The following is a 6372-nucleotide window of genomic DNA, read 5'->3' as shown; positions in this document are numbered from 1 at the left end:
TTGCTTGCTAGGATCAGTCCACTTCTCCTTAGAATCCATGCCCTTTTCTTTACTCTTCTTCTCCTTTTTAGACCGTATTGAACTCCATTGTTTGCTACAACCTGAATATGCCTTTGCAACACCTTTGTCTCCATTGGATTGCTTCTATTCACTGGTTGATTTGGAATGGTGGAGCCAAGAATGAAATCGATTTGATGTTCTATCCCTCTCAAAGGTGGTAATCCACTAGGAAACTCTTCAAGAAAGACATCAGTGAACTCCTCTTTCTCTCTCTCAAGCAACTTTTTCTGATCAATATTCACTTCTTGAGGTGTCAATGGTGCAAGAACCACCTTTTCACCCTCACATGAAGATTGGGCAATCTCTTCTGGAACCACATGTTCAAAGTCCTGCAAAAGATCAACAAACACACTTGGCAAGGATGGGTTAAGATCATTAGTGGTAAAATAATCTTCTTTGCACAAAGGTATAAATATAGGCTGAATTTGTTTTCCCTTTTCTTCCCCCTCTTTCTTTTTATTTACACTCAATATATTTTCACTCGTTTTATTTTTGCACTCCTTTTCTTTATTGACAGCCTCAAAACTCATCTTTTGCTTTCCATATTGGTCTTCATCCACTTCTTTTGAGGAAAATGATCTTGGAATGGTCATCCACCCATACCTATTGAGGTAATCCACATTTTTCCTTTCTTGCACCCTTCCTAACTTATTGTTCAAATCCCTAAAGTAATGATCAAGATGATCGACCTTCTTCTCTTCATGAGTTTGAAATCTAGTTGTTGTAGTACTAGGTCGAACTCTTGTTGCATTAGAGCGTTGGGCAGCTTTAAACTCCTGCAACTCCTTTCTCATATCTTGGATAGAATTGTTGAAAGTTCTAAACTGTCCTAGGATTGACTCCATTGCAAGTTTCAATTGGGGATCCTCCATTTGACTTCCCTCCCCACTATTATCTCCAAATGTGCCTGCACTCATGGTTAGTGTTCAAAATAGAAATCACAAAAACATTTGAGTCAGTGATAAAGCACTCCCTCACGTGTTTACACTCTTTAATCACTCCATGCAAATCCTCCAATTGTAGTTCAGAATTTCAGGCCAACCAATCAATCTCAAAGCACGTTTAGAACACAAGGAAAATAAACCTTAACAAAAGAAACGTAAGCACAATTCTAGAAAGAAAACTCAAACAAAATGAATGGTAGCACAAGAACAAAACAATGTACTACTTGATTATTAATTAGAGTGTTGGAATAAGCAAATACACCCTAACAATATAAATGAAGCAAAGATAGCACACAAACAAGAAATAGAAACTAGAATTTAAAAGACAATTTAGGGATATAGTGTATGAATTTAGTTTACTACAAAGCAAACCAAATATGGACCTAATTAATTCTACCCAATCAAAGCAAGCAAACAAAGAAAACCCAAAAAAAAAATTTTTTTTTTTAAAGGTACTGTAGCAAGTTTGCTTCTGAGTTCATGTAGCAAGTTACTGTAGCAGACGTTTTAAGGTACTGTAGCAAGTTTGCTTCTGAGTTCCTGTAGCAAGTTACTGTAGCACACGTTTTTGACTTATATCCTCACTTAACCTACAAATGTGACCCAATTTAGGTAGGGTAAGGGCTTAACAAGGTATAAGTGGATGGTTTGTGTCTCCCAATTTCAATTTAGGTAGGTAATGAATTAATATTTAGGTTGTCCAACAATGATTTTTGTGTTTTCTCAAGATAAGATCCCAAATCAAGTCAAAATATGATATCCTTCAATTGAATGTAAGATGGACTATCAATAAATTCCCAAATCAAGTCAAAATGCCTTTAGGTTGTCCAGCAATTGTGTCTTTCAATTTCAATCTAGGTAGATATTGACTTAGTTTGTAGGTTGTCCAACAATTTTTGTGTCTCCTAATTCAACTTAAGTAGGTAATGACTTTACCAAGATTTGACTTACCTCTCTTTTTTTTTTTTTTTTTTTTATCAACAAGATTCAAGAAGACAAACAAATCTCCAGATTTGGTATTTAATAACTTATAAATTCTTAATAACGTAATCAATTGTTTTTTTTTTCTTTTTAATAAACAAGCAAACAATAAGAAGATCTAAAGAGAAAACTCAGATCCAAGAACATCTAAAAGAAAAAGTCCAGATCCAAGAAGATCTAAAGAGAAAAATCCAGATCTAGAATGAAAGCAAGTATTAAGATAACATCAAAGGAAATCCAGCAAATAGAAAACTCAAATTCCTAAACTAAGATAACAGAACTTACCCCAAAACTTTGATTTGGCTCTGATACCAAATGATAAGGAACCGGGATCGGGAATCAAAGGAATGGGATATAAGTTCACCTCTATGGCACCCCACGTTTATAAGGAAACGGAAACACCAATAATCGAGATTAAAACGCTCTATGGCACCCCACGTTTATAAGGAAACGGTAACACCAATAATCGAGCAAAGAACAAGATAAACGCCACAACGAGTTGATAAGTTTACCTTAATTCTTGATGCAATTAGAGGATAGCAAATTCTCACAATCTCTCTAATCAAGAAGAACATGCAAGAGCATGAACAATCTGTCTTTGATTCAAATTATGCCAAAAATCTCGTTTTACATCTTAAGGAGGCTATTTATATGCCTTAAACAAACATAACCCTAAAGAAGAGCATCTAACTAGGCTGCCCTAGGGCCAAAACACATGGGCTTAACTCTAAAACACAAAATAAAGTCATTTCCAGCCCAAAACAAATAACTTGATATTGGGCAGATTGCATGCATCATAAAACCAACCCAAAACAACTTAAATAAACACTATGAGCCCATATCCCTTACATATTAATTAGACCAAAACAAGCAACAAGGGATAAGAACACATCCAAGCCCACTAGGAAGCACCAATGGATCCATATCATTCAAGATCATAATTATGCAAGATGTGAGATTGAACTTGAAGAAGCACCAAAGCTTGTTATGATGCTTGAGGCGTGCAATGAGGCTGCCATTTGATGCATTTTACATGATTCTATACTTAGGCAAATTTAGGAGGTTGTTATCTTATTATGAGCTTAAGTATGGGTTGTGTAGGGCCTTCGGCCCATTTGCCCTATTTTGTTTAAATTCTTTTAGTGGACTTAATTAATTAAGTGTAAGGTTGGTTGGGCTTATTTTCTAGAGTAGGGCCAGCCTAAGTTAGTTAATGTTTAAGTCAGGATTGTTTTAAGTAGTTAGGTTGGACTTGTATTTAATTAAGCCCATTTGGGCCACATTAGGGATAACCTTGGGCTAACTTAAGTTAATAGCTAAATTAGGGTTAGCTTAGGTTACTTATAATGTTGTAAGAGTTGCATAGCAGCCACCATTGAATTGAAATCAAAACAAAACGTTTTCTTCTTGTTCTTTCAAGAACAGATTGTGTTCTTCATAGAACCAAAATATCCTTAGTATTTAAGCTTGTGAGTTCTACAAGATTAATTGCACCAAGAATTTCAGAGTTGTTTTCAAGAGTACTTGAAGGTAAGTTTCTGATTCTTGTTCTAAATTCCTTGCTTTCTCTCTTCAAGAGTACTTGGAGGTTAAAGGGATTGTCGGGTACTTCCGAGATTGCATGCTTTCCGCTAGATGTTCCTTGTTGATTTGCAAGAGTACTTGTTAATTGGCTAGGGTCGTATCATCTGGTATCAGAGCCAAATCAAAGTTTTGGGGTAAGTTCTGTTATCTTAGTTAGGAATTTGAGTTTTCTTGTTGTTGGATTCATTGTTGTTTATCTTCGTGTTTTCTTTTCATTCTGAGATCTACACATTATCTCTTTAGGTCTTGTTGGATCTAGACATTATCTCTTTAGATCTTGTTGGATCTAGACAATTTCTCTTTAGGTCTTGTTGGATTTAGATAATTTCTCTTTAAATCTTCTTGAATCTAGTTTTCTCTTTGTATCTTCTTATTGTTTGCATCATTTTCTAGTTACCCTTTTGACTAATTCAAGATCTATCTTTGAACATTCTTGTTGTTTGCTTATTTCTTGATAAAAAAAAAAAAATCTGGATCTGAATTGTTTGTTAAAGACATTACCTACCTAAAATTGAATTGGGAGACACAAAAATCATTGTTGGACAAAGTCATTACCTACCTAAAATTGAATTGGGAGACACAAAAGTCATTGTTGGACTAAGTCATTACCTACTTAAATTGAATTGGGAGACACAAACCATCCACTTATACCTTGTTAAGCCCTTACCCTACCTAAATTGGGTCACATTTGTAGGTTGCATATAATCGTAGCATACATTCTACCTCAGGTTTTAGTCCATTTGAACTTGTTTATGGCTTTAATCCACTAACTGTATTAGATCTTGTTCCTTTACCTTTGAATGAACTTTCTAATTTAGATGGTGATAAAAAGGCAGAATTGGTGAAGTCCTTACATGAGAAGGCTAGAGCCAACATAGAAAAGAGGAACAAACAATATGCTGAAAGAGCAAACAAGGGCAGAAAGAAGTTAGTGCTTATGCCAGGTGATTGGGTTTGGGTGCACTTTCGCAAGGAAAGATTTCCCAACAAAAGGAAGAGTAAGCTAGATGCACGTGGAGATGGTCCATTTCAAGTCTTGGAGCGCATTGATATGGATCCATTGGTGCCTCCTAATGGATTCTAGTGGACTTTGCTTGGATGTGGTCTTATCCCTTATTGCTTGTTTTGGTCTAATTAATATGTAAGGGATATGGGCTCATAGTGTTTATTTAAGTTGTTTTGGGTTGATTTTATGATGCATGCAATCTGCCCAATATTAAGTTGTCTATTTTTGGCTAGAAATGATTCTATTTTGTGTGTACTAGTTAGGCCCATGTGTTTTGGCCTTAGGGCAGCCTAGTTAGATACTCTTCTTTAGGGTTATGTTTGTTTGGGGCTTATATATAGCCTCCTTAAGATGTAAAACGGGATATTTTTTTAGCCAACCATTGAATTGAAATCAAAAACAAAACGTTTTCTTCTTGTTCTTTCAAGAACAGATTGTGTTCTTCATAGAACCAAAATATCCTTAGTATTTAAGCTTGTGAGTTCTACAAGATTAATTGCACCAAGAATTTCAGAGTTGTTTTCAAGAGTACTTGAAGGTAAGTTTCTGATTCTTGTTCTAAATTCCTTGCTTTCTCTCTTCAAGAGTACTTGGGGGTTATAGGGATTGTCGGGTACTTCCGTGATTGCATGCTTTCCGCTAGATCTTCCTTGTTGATTTGCAAGAGTACTTGTTAATTGGCTAGGGTCGTATCATCTGGTATCAAAGCACTGTGGTTGTGGATTTCAATCTATCCTAGGGTTAGGGACTTAAAAAAAAAAAAAATCTTTAAATATTGTTCGATCTAGACATTATCTCTTTAGATCTTGTTGGGTCTAGACAATTTCTCATTAGATCTTCTTGGATCTAGAATTTTCTTGTTAAATCTTCTTGAATCTAGTTTTCTCTTTGTATCTTCTTATTGTTTGCATCATTTTCTAGTTACCCTTTGACTAATTCAAGATCTATCTTTGAATATTCTTGTTGTTTGCTTATTTCTTGATAAAAAAAAAAAAATCTGGATCTGAATTGGTTGTTAAAGACATTACCTACCTAAAAAAAAAAAAAAATTGAATTGGGAGACATAAAATCATTGTTGGACAAAGTCATTACCTACCTAAAATTGAATTGGGAGACACAAAAGTCATTGTTGGACTAAGTCATTACCTACCTAAATTGAATTGGGAGACACAAACCATCCTATACCTTGTTAAGCCCTTACCCTACCTAAATTGGGTCACATTTGTAGGTTAAGTGAGGATATAAATCAAAAACGTGTGCTACAGTAACTTGCTACAGGAACTCAAAAGCAAACTTGCTACAGTACCTAAAAAAAATTTTTTTTTTTTGGGTTTTCTTTGTTTGCTTGCTTTGATTGGGTAGAATTAATTAGGTCCATATTTGGTTTGCTTTGTAGCGAACTAAATTCATACACTGTATCCCTAAATCGTCTTTTAAATTCTAGTTTCAATTTCTTGTTTGTGTGCTATCTTTGCTTCATTTAACATTGCTAAAGTGTTATTTGCTTGTTCCTACACTTTAGTTTATTGATTTCTAGCAATACACCTTTCTTATTCTTGTATTGCTATTCAAACATTGTGATTTCTTGATAGAGTTTGTGCATTACTTAATTATATTCTTTGTTTTTCCTAACTTTCTCTTGACTTTTGTAGCAACTTTGGGATTCTGAAGTGCAATTATTCAAGTGGAGAGAGTGGTAAAAGGCTGGAGTGAAACCCACATATTGTAAAAAAGCCAAATAAAGAGAGAAACACGTGAGGGAGTGATAAACTAACCATTTCCTTTAGTTTTGTGTTT

Source organism: Jatropha curcas, chromosome 1 (genome assembly GCF_041381405.1).
Source record: "Jatropha curcas cultivar XTBG-Jc1 chromosome 1, XTBG_Jcur_1.0, whole genome shotgun sequence".
NCBI lineage: Eukaryota > Viridiplantae > Streptophyta > Magnoliopsida > Malpighiales > Euphorbiaceae > Jatropha > Jatropha curcas.
The sequence above is the reverse complement of the archived record's forward strand: the minus strand, read 5'-3'. Positions refer to the sequence as shown.